The following is a 23,478-nucleotide window of genomic DNA, read 5'->3' on the forward strand; positions in this document are numbered from 1 at the left end:
TGTTTCTATTGACAAAAGCTTGACTGAACTTGCGTCTGGCAAGTTCTTCTGACAGCCACCAAAACAGCTCCTTTTTCAGCTAGAAGAGTGGATATAAAACCCCTACTGTGACTTGCAGAATGCACACAAGTAAATTTGGGACACTGGTACTATTTGTGACTGAGGGAGCAGGTTGTACTTTTCCTCTTACTGTCAGTATTAACTCTCCACAGGTACTATATCACATCTTCCAGTGGTAATTTCTAGTTGACTCCATTAGATTAGTTGTGCTTCCCTGTTGGGTTGTTACTTTCTTCTCTGGCAATTGCAGCTTTACAGAAGTGAGCTCCTCAGGCTGTATTTCATGCCTCTGGCCATCCACACCTACCAAATCCTGCTTTTTTGTATTTGGGCCTTGCAGCGCATTGGGCACATCCACACTGTTGTCACTAGGCAAGATCTTCTGCTTCTGCAGACAGTGGCTGGATGTGAAACTGGCTTTGACTGGAAGGTACGTGACCATCCTATTAGCAAGGGGATAACCATACAAATGCAGCTAACCTGCTTCCAGACTGCAACTGCTTTGTATTCAGCCAGCCCAGGGTGTAAGCGGTCTGATTGCACCTGCCTGTGGAGACATTTCACTGCGTTTAACGAATTTTATAGAACTGCCAGTTCTGTTGACCTAAAATTAAATTATCAAATTACAGCAAAAAAATAGTTGTGTCATTATAGAATATGCAAAGAGTGGAAAAAGAATATTTTTGGAAAGGGAAAGGAACTTTTTCTTTTGCAGCAAACTATTTGCATCAAAATGCCAGAGAACACAGCATTGAAAATTGGCAGGAACCTTGTCCTCACAGCAGTTTGGATGCATAGTGGAAAGCAGCTTTGGATTTGGATGAGCGAGGAGGCTGGAAATCCTATTGTGTGTACTTAAATGATTTTGAGCAGAACAGCTTCTTAACTGTAAATTGAGAAATATGGTAGTCTGTGTGTGGCAAATGTTAACTTTTGTCACAAACACGCATAACATATTAAGCAGTATGCTATGCAGCAGTGAATCCATAGGGGACACCTTTGGTTTCTATTACACTGTGTTCTTAGAACTTCACTTGATGATTGAGTGATTTTAAAGAGAGTAAAAGATAAATATTTCCACACCCACTGGAAAAGCAGATATTTTCCTTTTAGGAAAGAACATCTGTTGTAGTTAACTTATATATGAAATACTATTTCTGAGAAATCCAAGTTACTGCAGTTTTTACAAACAGTAAAGACTGAAAAGAGGACAAGAGTCCTTGTGAATGAAAGGTCTTATTTTGTATGGAAAGTGGACACTGCCTTTGTATGAACAGAGACTTTCTCGTAACCTTCATAACTTAAGGAAAAACAAAAACAACAAACCACCCCCAAGAAAAACTCTAGAGCTGTTGTTTTTCCTCATTTTAAATAATTTAGTTGATGTTCATATTTTGGAAATATAATTATATCAAAAGCCCTGCTCTACACACTGGACAATGAGAATAGTGAAATAGTTATGTAGCTAACGTTAGGTAGCATTAGTCTCTGTCTCCTAAAAAGGCTAATTCAGATAATAGATTAAGAGCCTTCTTTAGCTTAAAAGTTGACTCAGGCTTTTAGTTACTGATTCAGAGAACGTAATTTTTTCCCTCTGTAAAGAAGGCCAAGCACAGAGGACAGTTTAATTTCTCTTTTAAAAATGTTTGATGCTGTACTGATAGAACCAATATTGTGGGGATGACTTAAGCTAGTAGTAGAACTTAAATGGGTTAGGACTAGTATCTGCTATTACACCAGCTGACATAATTGTAGGAGACAAAACTTTGGGCCTCAAAGTGAATGTGATGAAAATAAACAAATTCCAAGCTAATCGGTCCTGGAAGCTTTATTTTTTTTTCTTTCTTCCAGCTATTCCAGTTAGATAAATAGGTAGACATCAATAAAGAAGTGGAAGAACAGACAACGTGTCATGTTCGAGGAGCAATCACAGCTTTGATACTTGCAAGGTTGGCTGCAACTAGGTTTCTTATACTAGTCTAACTTAATTCAGTGGATCATGCCCAAAGTAGGCATTGTTTTAAAAAAAAAAAAAAAAAGCAGCAGGCAGTGGGCAGTGGTCCAAATCATTGTACAAATTATTCATGCTACAACTTAATAAACTTAATAGTTCAGTCACTGCATTGACTATTTTTTCTGGTAGGTAACCTTTTTCCTGATTCATTTCCAGTGCATCCATGTATAATTTTCAGGCCATTATGGAATAATTAAAGTTTCTAGAACAGCATAAGGGAAGTGTACAATATTCATGTACAGTGCTAGTAACACAATGTTACAAATTAGGTGTTATGCCCTTAAAGAACAGTAAAAGCAGTTGTTTGCAAAATGTAATTGTTGTTGTTATGTCAAGGGACATAAAAATGACATGCCTGATGAAGTGAGCTATTGGAAAATGGTGTTATATTTCTCAGCAGTTACAATTACATTTCCTGTGCTTCCCAGCCTCAAGGAAAGAAATCTGAATAATGTTTAAAAGCCTGTGTTTCTGCAAAAAAAAGTGTTTTTCATTCAAAAGTGTTTTGCTGGGAAAACTTTATAATGTCTTTCTCCCTGAAACCCTTTTTCTTCCGAATATTATTGCGAAAGGCCAGGAAATCTGTGGTTGGGTTTCATTCCATATTTCAAATGTTCCTTATTTTCTCCTCCTAAAAGCAAATTGAAAGTTATATGTATGCGTGTTTCTGTGTGCATAGATGTATATATTTGTGACATACATACATACATACATATATATATACATATATATATATATATAGAAAGGAGGGCAACCTTCAACCTGGAAAAGATGGCAGAAGATTTACAAATATTTTCCCTTTACTAATATAACTATTCTAACTTAGTTATATATGGTCAACTGGTAAATTTCTCCTTCTAAACTGGCCTTTGCTCATGAAACACAACATGTTTACTTTGGCTGCAGGAATTTTAAACAGGCCTGGTATGATAGGTGGATGCTGCCAAGTTAGTTGAAATGTCTATTAAAATGTTGTAAAGTGGAGAGGGAAAAACAGTGCTACTTACTTATTTTGACTCAAAGTATTAAAATATGGAACTGCTTTCTGCGATAGTTTAAAAAGATTATTTTTTTCCTAGCTGAGAACACAAGATATCATTAGTGGATGGCTGTCAATTTTTTTGTAGACTTACACAAAATATATTGTCACCTATTAAATGTAGAATTATGTGATCTTACCCTCTTCTTTAGACATATTTTGTTTATTTTTCAGTTAGTGAAAGAAAAATAGTGAAATTCATATTACCACTGGGGATGGAGAAAATGGTTTAAATTAATAATAATGGCTTGAGTTTAGCGTGGAAGGATACTGCTGTTTCTGAAGCTGGAATGCAATTGTTCATTGCATTGTCTTGTTTTTCTTTTGTTTCCTGAGGGCTTAAGTCCACAAGGTATGGCAGGTCAACTGATTTGTGAATAGCTGTCTCTGTATATGCTTTTAATTGTAAAGCTTAGTGCATTAAATGACATTTTTTCATTGCATTTTGAGTTTCCTCTTAAATTTCTTAAAATATAGAAATATATAATAAAATATAGAAATATGTGCTCTCTGTGAAATACCTTGTATAAGGAATAAAGCATATACCGATTTAAAACTGAATGGCCCAATTTAGTCTTTCTGTTTTTACTTCCAGTCCACATCTTTGTCACTCTTACGCACCTTCTACCATTCTTCAGTCTTCTTTTCTTGATTTTTCTAACTTTGTTCCGATTATAATTTTTCATTGTCCACAACATATTTTATTATAGACTTTAAAAAAATTCTGCATTTATTTCTCTCGTTTCATACATATAATATTGATTCTGTATAGTGGCATGCAATTATGTACGTAATCTATTACATTATCTGTACATGTGTGCTTAAGGATAACAGAGAAACAAGATGTATCTCTTTTAAACTATTTGGCTACATAGAACTAGATGAAAATAGTGCCATTTTGGAATTGTTTAGGGAGCACTCATATCATTGTTTTAAATATGAGAAGTCTGTTATTATCTATTGTTTTCCATTGTCAGAGGTTGATGTGTAATGGATAAGATAAATTATCTTTTAATGAAAAGGGATTAATTCAGATGTATGTAATTTCGAGAACTGGAAGAGCAATGTGGTTATGAATGTTAATAACTTGTACACAATTTTATTTTAAACTATTTTGTCATAACAAAAAAACTTCTCTGTATAACTTTTTGAACAACCTTATGGTTAATTACTTATTTCTGTAGGACAAGAGGAGCTGTACAAAGGTATGTAGTGGAGTGAGAGCTCCCTAGTCTAAAAGAATTGTTTAGCTCATCACAGCACATACCAGGCAGCCTATCAAGCAGCTTCAGCTTTTTCCAGGAGCGTTTATATTTTTATATTCAACAAATAAAAATTACTCCTCCTGTTTCTTTGCATCATGTCTTTTCACTATAGTAAGACGAATGAGCAGAAAAGACCTGTTTGTCGCAAACAAGTTAAGTTTTTTTCCCTACATCCAGACTAGAAATACCTCTCTTAAAGGGAAAAGGTACTCTTAAAGAACAAGAATGGACACACACCTGAGGGCAAAAACTATTCTTATATTTCTACTTCCTACATCCAGACTAGAAATACCTCTCTTAAAGGGAAAAGGTACTCTTAAAGAACAAGAATGGACACACACCTGAGGGCAAAAACTATTCTTATATTTCTACTTAAAAGTAAAGATGTCTCTGAGTAATTTCCACAGATATGATTACCTTGTAATCCTTAATAACTTGGCCTATAATTTCATATGTATTTTACCACAAGAGTTTAAGAATGCAAACTAGCACAGAAAACAACATCTGCATGCAATAGGAGAGACTGTATTTTAGAGAATTTACCCCTTAACTATTGGAGGATCAGATTCTTGTCATTTTATTTCCCAGTACTTCCTATTTCTTTGAGTAAGACTAGTTGGACTGAGATATAATGATGGTAAAAGTGGCCTCTGAGCTTACGTTGAGGCAGTGTAATTATTTTCATGAAATTATTTTCTTTTGATAAGAAAAACTGATAAGCCGAAGGAAACACTCATAATATTTTCAGCTTTTATGGTATTTACAGGTTATTTTCCATATTCTATAAGTGTTCTAGCTCTTTTTCTTTGTAATATAATACTACTTCCTAAAACAGTTACTTTCGAGATAATCTTTGGCCTAACAAATGATTGAAGTAAACCTAAAAAAGCTGTAACACTGAGAAGCATTTTTGCAGAAGTCAATCTTAACATGTAAAATGCCAAGAGGAAACGATCTTTATTCCAAATGTAACATCTGTCTCTTATTTTTAAGCAACTGCTTTAAATGATTTCACACATGTGTTACACAACATCTTATCAATAGCATGTTTTATAACTCCTAAGTTGTATCCCCTACATTATGCAAGATAGGTGCTTCTTTATTACTCAGTAATCATTTTCTTTTTCTTTTTTTTTTCCTCCCAAAGTATCATAAACACTGGAATTGTTTATGTGTGTTTCCAGGGGAAGATACCTAGAGGCTCACATTTTATAAGCAATATGTGGTGCTATCTATTAATTCACAGGAACACAGAGACAGAAGGATTAGCCACCAGCATATGGATAGTGTTGAAAGAATTATGCTGACTGTCGTGTCACTATTTCTGTGCTTTTAACTCTGGGACCTGTCATGTAGTCAGGTTACCATTGTATTAGGAGTTACCTTGCATCAACACAGCAGTGTGTGAGTCTGTTCTTAGTGACCTGTGGTAAATGTGAAATTATGTGAGTAATTAAATATAGGCTTTCTCATTCTGGGCTAAGCTAGAGTTTCTCCCCACCCTGTGTTCTCCTCCTGGTCCTTTTCCCCTCCCTCCTCCTGCCTGATGCCATGTGTGGCGATTCTCAGGTTCTTCTGCTACTGACTTTAACCAAGATAGCTAAAACTAACCAACTTTCTTTCGCTGGTTTAGTTTTCTCCTATTTTAGAAAATTAAAGGGCATCCCAGAGAAGTTCCGTCAGCATTGGATAGGAGTAGGGAGGGAGGAGGACTAAGTCCATAAATCACTCATCATGTTTCATGACCCATGCTTTTGATTCCAGTATTTGGCTCCAGCCATGAGCACAACAGGTAGTTAGTATGGTTTAGCTGACACGGTGTTATCGTATTTAAACCTGAGTCTTGCATGGGTTTCAGAGCCATTTGTTCCCTTATGGGATTCTCTAGAAGTAAATGGAGGTCCTGAAAATGAGTTATATTGCAGTTTAACTCTTATAATTTTAAAAGGTGCACTCTGCATCTTTGAAATCCTTTTGGATTGCTTAGTGGTCTGGGGCATCTCCAGTTAAAATGCGATATTCTGCAGGCAATCAAACCGGTTTGGGTTCAGATCTGTGAAAGCCAGTAAGTTCAAACTGATTCATATTGGAAAATATACCACTAGAGAGAAATGTATATTGGGGGAAGGAGCCCAGCTCTTGGCCAGTCCAGCTCCTCTTTCCCCCATTACATCCATGACCGCATAGAGCTGCCACAGAACAAATCTAATGCACAGCCCTCATCTGCAGAAGTGCAGGACTGCAGGATCTGGAGCTGGCCAGGCTCCTCTTGTGTGCAGCTCCTGCCGAGGCGGGGGAGAAGGACGGGCTGCAAAATTATCCCGCACTACGGACTGCGGAAGTGACAAACTCTGTACATGTTAAGGAGTGCTGTATCTTAGTCAAATGAGCTTTTCAGAACCAATGAAGAGCAATCTGCATAGACTGTGGATGAAACCACAGCTTCCCTTTGTATAAAAGTGGCTCATTCTCATTAATGTCTAATTCCTGCTTTAAACTCATGATAGTTGCTCTATTGTAAAATTGTTACCATTTTCCATTCCCGTCTTTGACAAAGATGGACTCTGCTATTCCAAGGGAAATGGTATGAGGTCACCTTACAGAAATGTTTGTCATACAATAAACATCACAGGAGGAGAGAGTATAAAAAACAGACCATGGATATGACAGAAAGAAAAGAATTAGATACTGGCAACAGCTAAGAGGAGTAGAAGAAAGATGCATATGGAAGCAGGAAAGTATGCAAGAGGAAAAGGAGGGAGAAATCCAAAAGGAGGTGGAACGGAAAGTGGAATGCGTTCCCGTTGTTCAAAAAGGACAGCATGGCAGCTCTGCATATCCCCAGAAACAGGAGAAGGTCAACATCTGTGTACTGAAGCACAAACAACATGTTTAAATCCATATTTAAAACCAAATGCTGAGTGTAGACGATTCTACAAAGAACTGTTAGAGGAGCGTAATGATTGTCAAACAGATGTCCCTGCAGGCCAGTATGCTGACTTCAACAATAGTCCTAAGCAGATGCTCGGGGAAGAGTAGGAACAGGGTCGGCATAGAGAATAATTATCTTGAAAGATGAAACAATCAAAAGGCTGCTTAATTTGGTTTTAATTTCATGTTTCTTGGGATTTCAACCACAGTTTTTGAATACTTGATTTTGACAATACTTCTGTAACTAAGAACACCTATCATGTTGTCTCCTTTTTCTTTCCTCATCTAAATCCAATTTCTTTCTTACCATCTTATGTCTTGGTTTTCTTTTATGAAGTAATAAAGGTAATATTTAGATATTAAATATGTAACTATAGATGCTTTCAGATACTATTTAGGTACTATTAGATACTATTTAGATATTAAATGTCTAAATAAATGTCTAGTACTATAAAGATAATATTAAATATTCCAGTTAAAACATAAACAAAATTAAATTTTAAAAAATGGAAAAATTGGAAAAGATTTACTGTTTCTGCACAAAGTATTGAAAAATTTGTCTCCTCTGAACCCTTTTCATATATCTCAGAGTTTGAAAATGGAAACACTTAAAATTTTTCTACCAGAAAAAGAAAAAGAAGTTAATTGATTAATTTTAGAAAAAGTATTGTATATTTTCCTTTACAGGAAAGAAACCTTGGTACTTTGATACTTGGATACCTTGGAAACCATGATACTTGGATACCAGCAGTGTAGCTAATACAATAGTAAGGATTTGATAGTCTTACTTATGTAATGTCGATATTAGCTTAGACAGCCTTGATAGTGTGGACTTCCTCTGTTTCATAACATAGCGTATCATTCTTATGGTTCATTGCATAAACAGAGTAAACTATCACTGTAATTCATCTAGATTCCAATGCAACAGCATCTGCCAGTTACTATGTATTATATTGGCACATACACTGTCATCTGCAGTATGGTCTAATTGGGATTATAATGTTCTTTATCACCACCCCTCTGGTGGGTCATCCTAAGAGTGACCAGAGAATGCTGCTCCAGCTAATGCCTAAATACATTTCAGTTCATTTTAAGGGATGTGAAGCTTAGCATTGCATGTCTCATGGACAAATATAAAAACCAGTTTATTTTTTAACAATCTTTCTTCCTGACATTCTCACAGAGAATTCTTTGATCTGATAGTATCAGGCTTTTTCTGCATATAGTATATATACAGCATTGCAACCATGGCATACTATGCTTCATCGTAAACCCTCAGCGATTGTCTGAAATACAGATGAGTTGTGTCAGGCTCATTTTGGTTCTGTCTACTGTGGAGTTGACTGGTACATGCAGTTCTGGTCTCCATTGCGTATTCTGTTGTTTACATGATACAAAGTGAATGATCTCTTTCTCTTCATTTCTTTGCCACGATTACATTACCAGGAAAAGCAATCTATATTATCAAAGGATTCCTATCTTTTTTGATGTTGGGGTAGGGAGCTATGAGGAGTGAAACTTGTGAAACATTATCCCCCAAAACTACTAGTTCATTTTATCCTGAGACTTAGGCGGATTCTGTCCTAATGGATCTTTTAATAAAGATCTAAAGTTTGTCTTTGCAAAAGACAGACATTCTTGATTTAAAAAGTAGACATTTCTCCTAATAGGATTTTACTTTTTTTTTTCCTTTATGTAAATTGCTGAATAGAATTACCTGGTCTGGATTTTTTTGATAATGTTTTCCTGTGAGCCAGTAATTAGTAGTGGTTTCTCTGCTCCATATTTTCCACTTGGAGCAAGTATTAAGCGTTAGAGAAAGATAAATGCTGAGCTAAAAGGTAGCCTTAGTATGATTTAGCTAATTTCTTGTTCCTCGACTTCATATTCAAAAGTCGTTAATTTCAATAGATTTATTTTTCGTTCAAGTTCAACATATATCACTGCCACAACCTACAAGATTTTCTTCATGAAATAATTTAAATGTATGTAATGTTCAGAACTCCGATCACTATTTTACTTTTTTCTGTAATGTAAAGTAAAAATTGATATGATCACTGTTGCTGGTCTATTCTGTGAGTGGCCCCCATGGTGCTCTTGTCCAAATGCATCTCCCATGACACCACCTTCCGCTCTCCTGTGTAAGAGACTGGAGGGCAGTATCTTGGCTGGTGTGGTCCAGCGGCGCAACCCAGTCTGTGGCAGGTAAATGCATGTGGAATTGTAACTATGAGTTGCTGCTGCCTATTTTCAATTACTTTTGCTCTCGGTAAAAAATGTTTTAGGTTGTGATCTTATTCTTTTTTAGTATTTTAACTTCACACACACCCACAGTCAACACACCCAATAAAATGACGTTTTGTCACTCAAGAAGAATAGTATTTATAAAAGGTAGGTATGCAGTCTTTCCCAGAATTGTACAGTGAATGAACAGCAGAGAGTAGACCTTTTCAAATGAAAATGAAATTTTGGAGAATTTGATTTTAAGCTAAGCGGAAGATAAAGGGAATGAGTGCTTCCAGAGTATTAGAAGTTGATAAAAAATTAATGATAAGCAGTTAATCCAAATTAGTCATCTAAATTGGTTTAGTAAGCAACTAAACCTTTTATTTCCCCCCAGATATTTAACAGCCAGTTGCATTCTTAATCTAATTTAAATTTGGCAAAGTAAAACAAATTAATCAAATATTTAACAATTTTAGGGCAGAATTATAATATGCATTTATGCTTTGAACTTGACCCAGAAAATGACTTCATACAAAAATAAGTAGCTCTAATGCTATTTCTTGGAAAGTATTAAAAATGAGAATTCAGCACTTGGAACTACTGATGTGTTAGGTAATAAATAATATCCTGGCTTATGAGGAATCACACATAGGGCATTGATAAGTGATTTATAACTGAAAGATCAGGCTGAGGCCACTGGAAAATGATAATAATGAAGGAATGACTAGTGATCTGTAATCTCCTATACATTTGCAGAAAATCACTGAGCTTGAAGAGAAGCTGAAAAGCAATTATGACACCGTAGGGGCCAAGAATAAAATTCTCTGTAGTGTCTGATTTCCTCTGACTTCTTATATTCAGTTTAAGTTCAGAATGTCTCTAGTGCAAGATTCCACTACCAGGTTAGGGAATCCAGCATAGAGTATTTGCATGAGCTGTAATGAGAGTTTCACTGCTTTCAGTGAAGCAGCTATGTTAGTTTGATCTGGCTAATCTCTTTACACTGTAAGTCATCTGCATATCTACTGGCAGCCTTTTGAAATGTCATAGGTTTGGTAAACTTATGCTATGTCTATACTAGTAAATTAAACCATGGCAGTGCCCAGGCACAGGTCCTGGACGTCCATTGTCCGTACTGTAAGTTGCTACAATTCTCCTTGTCATTCTTTTGGCCCAAATTGGCTATCACACTCCCAGAAAATCCTTACACACACTTTAGGCATTAGCCAGGCTTGGAAATATTCCCACTAAGCGATTTGGAGGGAGCTTTGTTTTGTTTTCCAGTAGTTTATTAGTGTGAATACGGCCAAACTGTGCCTGTTGGCCTCAGGGCTGGAGAGCAGACAATGACACTCTTCAGTTTACTAGCCTTAGAAGTAGAGGGGGGAGTACCAAAACATAACAAAATGTTCTGCAAACTGTAGAAAATATATTGACAGCAAACAGCAAGTCTCCGTAATAAAAATTCTGTTATGTGAAAAGGTATTCAAAGCCGAACAGTATAACAATGTTTGATGCAGTGATGCTAGCTTGGTCATTCTTAAATGCAGATGCATACAAGGTAAATTTTAGTCTGTCAGTCTGTTTCAATGAATATCTTCAGTATGTTAATTATATGCTTCAGTAATAGCTTGAGTGCTAGTACACAGTAAATAAGTCACAGTGAAATAAAACTGAATGAATCTTAATATTTAACTGATACGTGCTTTGGAGATCTTTTAGGCTACAGAGGTAAGATATGCTGAATCTCAAAAAGTGATGGGACTATAATGGGAAAATAAAGCTCAATTAGCAGCACTTGTGCTTGGGAGAAATGAGGTTTTCTGCTACGTTTCTTTCTCCTTCCACCTTATAATAGTAGGGATATTCTCCTTTGATTTACACCACAAAATAATTTAAGACGAGATTATTAAAATGTATACTTTTCTTTCCCTGAGCTGCTTGTAAAAGGCAGACTTACCAACTTGCATGGCAAGCCACGCTAAACTATTTTACCAACCACAAAGCCTTAAGTCTCTGAATTTAAGGAAGGCTGCATCCTGTATTAGAAAGGAATTCCTGGCATGCCCCTTTTAAAGTGAAGGAAGGGGGTTCTGCCCTTCAAAACAGGCCATTTAGCTCTTCTATATGAATAAAAAATATGTTGTTACGTTTCAAAGAAGGTTTGGCTGTTTTGTATGCTAAAATACGTTTAAAAAGAATACTAGCTTTTTAATTAATCTTAATGTTGCTGGACTGCAGTACAGTTTAGGCATAAGTTTGAAGGGCATTTTCTTTGCAATGATCCCTGTCTATCTATTTTAGATTTTAGTCTTCCACCTGTTGGTAAGGTGTGTGAGGATGAGCTCTCCCATGGGTCCCCTGCTCAGTGGGCAAGTCTTGCAAATTCTTCTGTCCTGGTGAGTGGGACCATCTGCGTAAAAGGCAGGATTGTAATGCGGTGGCCTTCGGACCAAGCCCAAAGAGGGAGGTGTTTCTCAGAAGGGATTCCTGGGGAATGGGATCTTAAAAAGAAGTATGTTGCTTGGCTCTTATGCGCTAGCAGTGTGTCTCCTGAGTCCTTGGCAGCAAACTCCCAAGTACAGTCAGTCAAAGTTTGTGCATCGCACTGACCAGCTTCTAAGGAAGAGGAGAGAGATTCTGCCACCAAGCTGCAGATGCATGTGACGGAAGTGGGAGAGCCTGGGGCATGTCTCATTACTCATGCTCCGTAAGCAGATCTTTACAGGTGATGATTACCTTCAAGAGACATGCTCCACCTCACACTCCAGAAGTCTCTAAAGCAGTGTTGGGGTGCAGCATCCACCTTTTGGGCAGACCTATTCAAGAGGTGTTGAACCACTGCAGAGCTTGTATTATCAATCTAATTAAAAATGCCTGGAATAAAACACTATTAATTAGATTTTTCTTAAAAAAATCCACACAAACACTAAGATTCAGTCTCGAGCTGTGAGTTAGTGAGGAACTTGAACATATATATATACCTTACTTGGAAAGTGCTGATCACGTTCTGCAAGTGTCCTCCCTGTTTTTATTTTGTTAAAAGGAAGTGGAAACACATAAAATATTGAGGCTTCATTGAAAATGCATCCATTTGGTTTGCTTGGGTATTGATACATTTCTCTATTAGACAGTTGTGTTGTCTTCCTTGTTTGAGACCATATCATCAGAAGTCATACATAGATAGGATTTTCATTTTCAAAAGTAAGTACGTGCTGAAGTAGCACTGAACTGGCAGTCCCTTGTAGCTCTCCAGTATTGAAGTGTGCGAATGGTTAAGAGGCAGGGAGTTATACCGTTACAATCTATTTGCATAATACTTCAATCACTATTAAAAAATTCAGGAGTTCAATGAATGTTTTTTCCTTGATGCTTTCTTCTTCCTTGAGCCTTCATAATTCTATCAGGCAGATTACTGGTAGTGCAGCCCATGCACCTGGAGGTTCAAAATCTTTGTGGGAGCAGGAGTTGGGGCCTCTTTTCTGCAGGGCAGGCATAGGCTTAGCCAGCCTGAGTGGCCATGGGGTATCAACCATGGGGTATCAGCTGGAGCGAAAGAGGCAGCATCAATGTCTGGATGGGCAAAAGTGGAGTGGCTGATCAGCTATGAGCACTGAGTATTTTGGGAAGATGGAGGTGTTTGGGACAGAAATATAACAACTGTCATTTGAGGGAAGGTGTGATGCTGGTGGGAGTTGGACTGGCGTATTTCTGTGCAGGAAAGCCAGATAGTAATATGGGCACATGTCTAACCCATGCACAGTTAATCTGCTCTGAACATGTTGGCACATTTTGGGCACGTACAGCCTCACTTTTGTGAGAGTGGGCACAGTAAGTTCAGTGTCAGGACCTACAGGGCTAAACTGAGGGAAGATAGGTTTGGATATGAGCAGATTTCAGGTGCAGCAGGGAGTTGGAAGGAGGGGCTCAGGATGAAGTAATTTGGAGGCGGTTCTTGGGTGGCACCAGCTTCAGGGGGAGAGAATTTGAGGGTAAGGAGAATTGAAAGGAATTTAAAGTAGAGGGGAAAATTAAGAGGTCTTTGGGGCAGATTGCAGAAAAGGAAAATGGACTTTGGGTTGAAAAGGCGGTGGGTGATATGACCAGAGGTCAGGAGAGGGGGACTCTGGGAGGCAAAGCATTGGCAATGTAGGATAGGAAAGGGTGAGACTGCAACAAAAGAGTTAAGGCAAGGGGCTTTATGGGAGACGGTTTGGGACAGAAAGACTCGAACAGTCGGAGATTGTGAGGGAAAATGGACCCTGAGTCAGGAGAGGCTACAATTGCCAGAGGGCATCCCCCCGCTCCCAGGCAAAAGGCCTTTCCCATGCCTCCTCTTTTGTCTTAAAAACTCTATGTTTCAAACTTTAGGGAAGCACTTTCTTACAGCAAATGCCAAACAACTTTAAGATTCTGATTTTCCTTGAGCAAAGTTAATAACCAAAAATAGTGTTCCTGTTCTATCCTCAGTTCTCTGTTTCCCCGCTCTCCTTATAGAGGAAGGCTGTGAACTGTAATTGAGAGTTGTAGCTGTAACCGTTTTTTATGCTTTCTTTAAACTGTACCAAAAAGCATCTTTAAGGACTCGTTTCATTTTGGGGCATGTTTATTTAAATCTCTCCTAATGTGTTAGAGTTACCACCCTAAGCTTGGATACATCTTAGAACCTCTTAAAACTAAAACTATAAAAGAGCTGGTTCAGATGTTTTTAAGCAAATGCACTAGAGATATAACACACTGTAAAAGAGAATGTAAAATGATAAAAATAATATAATAGTCCACAAAATGATGAGGTGTGAAGTGTTCTCGTTAATGTTAAGCACACTAATAAGTTCTTCCAAGTTATCACCATGCATTGTTTAATTTCACAGGATGAAAGAAGTGTGTATGGGCAAAGTTGAGCCCATACTTGCACTTTCTAACATGAGGTGTACAATGAGGCACGGGAACCATGCTGGTTTCCATTTGCAGGGGAATTCTACAAGCAGGGGAACTGAAATCTGACCTATTAAATGCCAATGACATCTGGTCTTGGTGTTGCGTGCAAGTTGTCAGCGTTGCCTTCTAAAGCCAAACTTGGGCCCTCCTGCAGTGACGTATAACATGGAAACTCTCTGATTACATGATCTTTCACTCTGTTGGAATAATTACTCTGAAAATGTCCGAACTTCATCTAATTTTGTCCACAGAGGGGTGCTGGTAGCAGCTGGCATGATGAGGGTCATCTGAAAAGCTTATTTTATCCATTCACACGCTAGCTTTCAAATCTCCACAGCTTCTTAAATAAGACAAATAACACAATTGGTTGCTGAGGAGCCTGGAGTTCAAAGAAGGATTATATTCAAGCAAAATATATTCATTAAAAGTTACTGGGTTTTGGTAGACTGTGAAAAACATACGAAACACAAAAAGGTCCTCCCCCGCCCCCTTTTCTGGCCATTTTCAGTCTAAAGCTAGAGGAAATGTTGGAAGGTAGCAAAAAAGAAACTTGGATGCCAGGTATCAATTCAAAACATGTTTAAAGTAAAAAAAAAAAAAAATGCAATAAAGACTATTTGTAATGCAGCAAAGAGGCTAAAACTCAGCCTCACATTTAATGCTGTCAGTGATAAGTTGCTTCCAAAAGGAGACAGTCACTATTGTAGCCTTGTTTTTATACTTTTTTAAGTAGCAGCATTTCCAGAGCATTGAAAAAAAAAGAGAGTACTCATCAAAATCCATTACAGACAGTGAAGTATTTGTTTTCAACTACGTTTTAAAGCTCTTTTCTGCAACTCAAACTTTTATTAACCTCAGGTAGTTTTGTAAACTGCTATTGCAAGTGTTTCTAGGCTGCTCTGGAAAATTTTAAACAGAAGTCTTTTGAATACATGGGAAATAGTCATTGTTAGTAGTTTGTTAAAGGATCAGGCTATTAAAAATCTGACATATGATTAATTTGGGAGACCAGTAGCACTTCTTTCAGTTGGCTTAATAAAGGGATGAACCCCCCTGTTTACAATGTATCCCCATGGAAACATGAGTGAATTAGAGCAGAAATAGTTTTCTGACTGTGTACATATGTGAAGGAATATTAAAAGCATTTGAAGGCACAGCTAAATCATTTTGCAATTCAAACACTGTATTTAACATGAGTGGAATACTTAGTGCTATTTCAACATTTTGTATCATTTTCCAAGACTTGAATGGAATGTCTTTTTCCTACTTGCAATAATGTTTATTACTTTTTATTCAATGCTTACTTGTGTAATCATAAAGTACAAGCAGAAATTAGCATAGTTGTGAAGCATCTTGTTGTATATAATGAATAGGGTTTTTTTAAGAAAACACTATTTACAATTGTTTTCTTCTTAAAAAATATGGTGGGAGGTGTAACTGTTACGTATTTTAATCATGGATTTAGTACCTTTTCAATGTGCAACTATAGGAATTCATGCTTGTCCTACCTTAGAGTTGAATGAAAGCCGCCCCTCAATAGAGGGAGTGTCTGCTTGCCAGCTGTCAGCGAAAGTCCCTGCTTTCTTAACTCAGAGGTGCTCCTCTTGCAGCAGGCATGCTTCACAGAAGTGCTCGGTAGGCATTTCAGAAGAGTTAAAAGGAGGCAGCCCTCTAATGCAAGAACCCTTTTTTTGGTGGCTTTTGGACTTTTTAACTTTTGCGAAAGCTAAGCTGAATCATACGCTGGCTACTGAATGACGGGTCTGCCTTCTGATTCAGTTCCAGGAATAGAATAATTTTTTGTTTCCCAGCAGAAAATGGTTCTATATGAGAGGTGGAAGGGGACTGGGGATTCTTACTTATTTAACTCCCTGGGTTCTTATTTATCTGCATTAAAGAGGAACATAAAATTTATTTGGTGTGTCTCTCTAATGAGATTGGCTTCCTGGGGAGCAGAAAACAAATGTTTTTATGTTTTGTAATAAAAAACAATTGTTTGTTAGGAGAAAAAAATCCCGTAATTATAGCATTTCCGTATTTGTAACTCTATTCACATTCTAGTAACAAAACTCAGATTTCAGAAAGGGGTAGTAAGCCTCTGTGGAAATTTTACAAGTGCTTTCATGTCCGTTATCCATTTTTCTACTACGATTGCCTTACACTTGTATCAATCAGATATAATATCTACGAAATGTTTTTTTCTATTAAGGAATGATAAGTAAGTCCAAAGTATTAGTGTTTAGGCTGGAACCCAAAGAAATAATCTCAAATCAAGATCTTTTCTTCCTTTCTCCTTTCCATTACCACCTCTGAATCTATTAATTCAAGCGTCAGATTTGGATGATTTGAATATTTCATCTTGTAAATACTGGTTTCATGACTATGATAGTCCTATACCAGACTTGCATCAAAGACAACTATGATGTGCTTCATTAAATCCATACTTCTTTTTCTTTTTTTTAAATCTTGTTGACATAATATATCCTATATGCTAATAGTTATATTCAGCACAAGCAGTTCTTTGTTATAAAAGGAAGAAGACTATGCTTTTGGAGTATTTTCAGTATCTGTCCTGGCCCCAGAAGAAAGAAACAAGATTAGAAGACTGAATCTTGTAAATGGCAGCCCAGGGTGTGAAGTATCATATAATCCATGGGTTGAGGTAGATTAGTCTTTTTTGCAATCACTGCTTCATTTTCAAATTTCTGCGATATAAGACTGGTAGCTACAGCCTAAAAGTGCTTCTTAGCCACCATTACAGTTACATTATTGTGCTATTTAAAAATGAAATATCAGAAAAATTATATAATTCTATTAATTTATACAGACAACTCTAATTATATGGTTCTCTACAGCTTACTTTCAGAGATATTTTAAAACGTTTCAAAATTTCATGTAGAATATCTCAGAATTTAGATATCAAAATTTAACTTGCTTCTTGGTCTTGAATTTGATGTTAAATGATATGAGAAATACTTATCATTTCTCATTCTTTCCACATGTAGCAAAAATCTTGTGAGACTAAATTATCCAGAAGTTTTGGTTCCTGCTACCTGGAATGCATTTTTTGAAAACTGTTTATCTATCTATCTGCCTGATTTATCTCTATTTAATATATGTCTCTCTAGAGCTGAACCCCAGCACGTTTCTGGGTTGATAGTAAGTTATTCAAAATGCAATTCAATAAATGAGTCTAAACTTTCCCTCTCCACCTATTCCATTTTGAAAATCATTTAACTGAAAATTGTATTTTAGTGTCATAGAAGAATCTGAGTGGGAATGCCACGGTTGCAGTGTTGCTTCTCTGGAGGCAGTGACTTCATTCATGTCTATGGTATTTTTGGCAGTGTCTTCAAGAGGGACAAGCTTTTCGCTGAACTGCAAAACTTCCCTAGATTTAGAAGCACCAGGCTGTCACCCACCCTGCCAGATAAAAGATCATTTCTGCTCATCAGGAAAGAAATGTAAATAAACGTGCAATGGAGAAGAAGAAAAAAAAAGTTAAAAAGTTTCAAACCCAGCACTGACTGAGGAATGCTAGAATTCTGTGCCTGCTCAATTTTACTTCACTTCCACCACGTATACACATGGGGAAAATAATGCTTATTTGCTGGGGGAAGGAATTTGTACGGGATCCATTTGCACATAGGATGATGGCTGTCACTGCTTGACTTTGCAGAACGTGTAGGATATGCAGTAAACGAGGCAGGGAAATTAGGGAGAAAAAGAACACTCATAAGCTTGTTAAAGCAGAACTGGAGTATTAAGGTTGGTTTCTGCCATGTGGTTCCTTTACAAAGCTGAGAAAGGCTTCAGATGTCATTGAAGTTGGTGGCAGAGCTCCTACAGACGTCAGTGTGCAGGATCCAGGTCCAAATTGCCTGAGCAATTGCAAAAAATTGGAAAAGTTATCTTTGCAGGCGATCATTGATTTTGTACTGTACCTTCTATCAGCCTTGGGACACTTAGGGCCTGACATGTAGAAGGGCTGAACACAGCACATTACAAGTCAATGGGATTTCTGTTCATACATAAGTTCAAAAGCAGAGAAAAAAATTAAGGAAAGATACATCCGGATTTAGTGTGTATTTATGCCACAGAGTCTCTCTGCCTCTGTGAACTGGATATTCTTGTGAGATGGGGATAAAAAAAATCTCGTTATCTCTTGGGCATCTAGCGAACATTCATGAATATCTGTAAAACTCTCAGATGCCTTGGGGGTGGTAATGCTGACAGTTAGAAGAAAGGGAACATTAATAGATTTGTGTGCAAAGCATATGCCAGTGTGTGAAAGGCATAGAGAAACAGGGTGGTGAGCCTGGCATTGTAATATGAGGATAAAATGAAACTTTTGAACTGAATGTTCAAAAAAGTGCCTGCTCTGTGCACCTCACAAGTAGGAATTGCAAGGAATATAACATATTTCTGGTGCTTCAGTATCAGCTGTTTGTTTCACACAGTGGATACATGACTTGATTTTTATGGTATTTCACAAAAGAAAGGTCTTATGGTGAAAGTGACATTTCCCCTCCTATAGTTGTTGGATCTGCTCTGTATTTATTGGATGTGCCCTGAGAGACCTTCCTTAATGTATCCCTTTCAGTTTAGGACTATGGTATCTATAGCCAGGAGTGTTAAGTGCTGCAGGAGCGTTGAGAAGGGCAGGAAGGTCAGCTATCAGTGTCCATAAAGTAGTTTCTGTTCTCCACGTGGGCCTGAATCCAGTCTTTGCTAGCTCTGATTTTTTTTTTTTTTTGAGTTAAATGCACTTGTACTTGGCCTTTGATATGGGAGCGGTGTCACTATGCGTAGTTAACATCGTTGGGATGAGGAAGGGATTCATCCTCATCTTCCTATTGATGCTGCTAATTATGAATCTTGAAAAATATATCATCAGTTCTTTTGCAGTAGGTCCTTCCTTCTTTCCCTCTCCATTCATACTTTCCCATTTCAAGTCTGTTTCTTTGCAAATTTTCACCTCAGTGCTCTTCCAGATTTATCATTTCCAGGCAGACTGTTTTGTTCCTCTCCAGATTATTAAAGTCACTGAGAACTGAGTATCTCATCGCTCTCAGCTTTGGATGTGGTGTGATGCTGCTTCTCAGCTGGGGGAAGGAATTGCAGGCTGAGTTTTGCTCAGAAACTTGGAACAGTATGTTGAGTTTCGTTGTAGGAATAATGAATTATGTAATCCAGCTGGCACAAAAATGCTATGTGGGAATTGAAAATGCATAGTGAAGATGGAATCTTTGGAGAATTTAACTGCCTTAATCCATAATGCAAATTTCAGAAGTGTGTATTTTAGATTTTCACTGAAATGTAAAAAAGGAACACTTTAAGACCAGGGTACAGCCTGCTTCATAACATAAATTTAAAGTACATATACTATAGCATAAAAAGCTGGAGGTTCTCACTGGTGTAGTTCTTAGATTTTTTTTATTATTATTTATTATTATTATTACTATGTGTGAGTAAAACAACGTCTTTTTAAACCATTCTCTTGAAACTCTCTAAAAATAAAATTTTAAAAAGGTAAAGAGATTGATCACAAAGTAACCATCGAGCATGGAAAATGCTGACTGAATGGTTGATGTTTAGCAGTCACTCAGTCTGAGATTCTGGAATTAGTTACCCTAGCCGTAGGTACACTGGTCTGCTTTACCTATAAAAACACTCTTTTCATGCTTTTTTCACAGTGAGGATATCTCTAAAGGACAGTTATTTTCAGTCCTGTTTAAAATCTTGTTCTGAATTTAAGTCGGACTGGGGTTGTTAACTACTTGTCGTTGCATAGTGTCGACATCCAAAGTGACTGAAACAAGATGACTTCATTGCAGTATATCCTGCGTAAAACAAACTATATTTTAGCTGACATAATTATATAAAAAAATTAACAGGCATTTATTTATCTTCGATCAAATGATGTCGACATGAAAGCTCTTATCACGTATTTCTTGTTTTTCTCAGTCCATGCTTTACTTAACCTTTAACTACACATTTTCCTTTAGTGGTATGCTTTGGAAAATGAACTTTCTGTTCAAAGTGAAATTTTCATTTACATTTGTTAGGACATTGGTACATTTTTCTATATCATATTTAAACTTGACTTTTGTAATTTATATTTCTAGACAGGAATGCACAATCCAAATTTCCACACATAAATCAATATAAAATGCTTCAGTTGCCTTTCGAGTGAAATATTTTGTTACACATTACATTACTTATTATTCTTTTTTAATGGCTTTAAATTACACGTGACTGTATTCCAAGCTTAGACAATAAGAAGATATTTAAAGTGTTTTTCCAACTAAACATGAGTGCACAGTATCTGATTCGACTCTAGTGGAATGAACAAACAAATAAATAAACAAATAAACATAATTCGGGGGACTGTAGTTGCTAAGGAGGAAGAACCTGAGAACAGATGCTTAACTGGAAATGAGGTGTAGTTGTAGAGCTGTAGCTTCCTTCAACCATTAAGTCTGTGATTCTGATGAAGACAGTGAAGTGATCCTTGAATATCTTATTTTGTTTAAAAATATTGTTTTGTGTTTAATGGTCCCCAGCTCTTAGCTTGTTTTCTGGGAAGCTTTTTGCACTGCTTCTGGAGGTAGAAAAAGAGCTGTTAAATGAAAGTGGTCAAGGAAAACAAGCAGATAATGTCTGTGGTACATTCCTCCAAAATAAAAATGGGTTTAGGTACTACTGTTGTAGAAGACTTATTTTATTTTAAATAGAGGCAAGCGTTGCATCTGCAAGGAGTTTCTTCCATTTTATCTGAATATGAGTTCCTATATTTACTTCTTTTCCATCTTGGTTAATTATAATGGTAAATGTATTTATTTCATCCAAAACATATTATTTTGGGAAATATTAATAAATACAATTTCTCCTTCATCATTTAGTTTTCATCTTTGGCTAGGAGAGATCACTCTGTGCTTACCTTAAGATGTGCTTAAGAAAGCTTTGAATACATTTCTACTTGGAAAGTAGAACCTACGGTAATATTTCAGTTTTTACTTTGAAATCATTCTATCCCAGACTGACAATAAATATTATGAAAATTAAGAGAATCAAAAAATAGGAAATAAAGAGAGGAACTGAAGTTCCTCACAGATTCAGTATGTCATAGCGCATGACCTCTATTTTTCATTTAGAAAAGCATCTGATGTTTATCTTCTGATTTTAAAAAATAGTTATATATGGATTTTGAAAGGTATAATTTAAAGATAATTTGTGATTTTTTTTTTAACACTTGAAAATCAAAAGATAATTTAAGCAAAGAATAAAAGTGGTATACCATAATCTGATATAAACTGGATGATTTAAGACATTGGTAGCGAACTAAAATCTGAGAATCCACATTTCTTATTTGAATTCATCTATTTGGCACCGACTGAAACAGATATCATCTGATAACGCTCACTTTTCACTAACTCACTTGACATCAGTTATTCTTATTTCATGTTATTATTGGAAGTGTTAACTTTACAGTGTGATAGACGTACATTTTCCTTTCATTGTCATCAAAGTGTCTTGGTGAGAGAGTTTCCATTTTTCAGTAGGTGCATTGCTGATGGCGCAGAGCTAATGCCAGAAGACACTGGTGTTCCTATTTCTGCATATTAAAAGTCCACTTGAATTATTATGACCGACATTCATGCATATGCTTTATTTTTCATCTTTTTCCACAACAGCAGAACTGCAGAAGCTCTTTCTTATACCTTTGGTTATAGTCAGGTAAATGCACATTGTTCTAAGCCTCCAGAAACTGTTGAATGTGAACTATTAATGTGGAAACCAAATGTCTGTTGTCGTGTCAGAGTCAACTTTTTGTTAAATTCTAGTATTAGTTTTATAAGAGTAGCGTTAGTTTTATTAGAGACCAAATTACACTGTGAAGAAGAAAGTAAGTTGGCAAATGCTTTTGCCTATGCTGCAAAAAAATGAAAGCCAAAACTCAGTGTAGGCCTTCAGTGATCGGCCAAATGCACAAGTTAAGCTAAAAATAAGATCTCCTAATTTCTTCCTGAGATTCCCTCAGAAGAGAAGTTATGCAGAGAGCGGAAAACAAGCAGTCCAACAAGGAGCAGAGCTTTTGATATTGGGTGGGGGGGTGGGAGGTGGCCAAGGTGGCCAAGCTTTCTGATCCTGTAATCTACTTATCATAGAGAATGTCTAGAGAAGTTCATAGCTTGCAGATAACGATAATTCTTCAGTCTGTTTATAATGGACCTGGGTTACCCTCCAGTGTCAAGTTCAGCAACCTTATTGGTTTACTTTCTTCCATAGCAGGGATTTAGACTCTGCAACTCCCCTATGTCCCTTACACTAGCCATGTTTAGTTTTGACACCAGAGCTGCATGTGATTCCTCCAGAGATGCAACCATAAGCTGGTTAATCGTTTCTAAGACAGGTCTCCTTGACCACTAGGCCCTGACGTGACCTGCAGCATAGGCACACTGGGAAAGGAGCCCATCGCGGTCTTCCTCTACGGTGGGCATAAGCAGGTGATAGATTAAGGATAGCAATTTCGGTTAGATACTACTCAGTCTGAACCAGGAGGGAATGCTGTCTTTCCTGTTTTTTATGTAGGAGCTTTTATGGTCCCCGTAACTGAAGTATCTAAAAGGTTAAGAATACAGAGAATGGTTTACAAAATACATATGTGGAAAAGCCCATCTGGTCTCCTGCTCTCCTCTTTTGTGTTAGTTTCTGCCTTGTACTGCTATTGTTTTTTTTCAGAGAGACTTAAGTCAAGATAATTGGTTTTAACATGGCCATATCTGAGTGTTTGATTTCTATGAAATTTCAGATTATTGATATTAAGGTTAAGAAATAGAACTAGACTGCTATACATACAATTCATAGGATTTACTGTTTATTTTCTCATTAATACTGTAGTATGTGACTTCAGAAGAAAAGTATTTGCTGTTTTTCATTTGAAACACTTTTAGTTAAGTTAACTTAAAAGTCTAATCAGCATGTTAGTCACCCAAATCTAG

The 23,478-nt window shown here is 36.8% G+C and overlaps 2 protein-coding genes across 5 annotated transcripts in view; one reads left to right on the plus strand and one right to left on the minus strand.

Moving 5' to 3' along the window:
* COL10A1 (collagen type X alpha 1 chain) overlaps positions 1-16,231 on the minus strand; it is a 43,159-nt gene extending 26,928 nt beyond the window's left edge. For 3 of the 4 annotated variants that reach the window (XM_068938101.1, XM_068938103.1, XM_068938102.1), the window contains exon 1: positions 15,982-16,231. The gene's annotated coding sequence lies outside the window, so the exon portion shown is untranslated. The remainder of the gene's footprint in view (positions 1-15,981) is intronic. The other variant, XM_068938100.1, reaches the window with a different exon arrangement.
* Positions 1-23,478, plus strand: part of NT5DC1 (5'-nucleotidase domain containing 1) — a 158,062-nt gene that overhangs the window by 44,584 nt on the left and 90,000 nt on the right. The window lies entirely within an intron of this gene.

The sequence above is a fragment of the Struthio camelus genome, chromosome 3 (genome assembly GCF_040807025.1).
Source record: "Struthio camelus isolate bStrCam1 chromosome 3, bStrCam1.hap1, whole genome shotgun sequence".
Taxonomy (NCBI): Eukaryota; Metazoa; Chordata; class Aves; order Struthioniformes; family Struthionidae; genus Struthio; species Struthio camelus.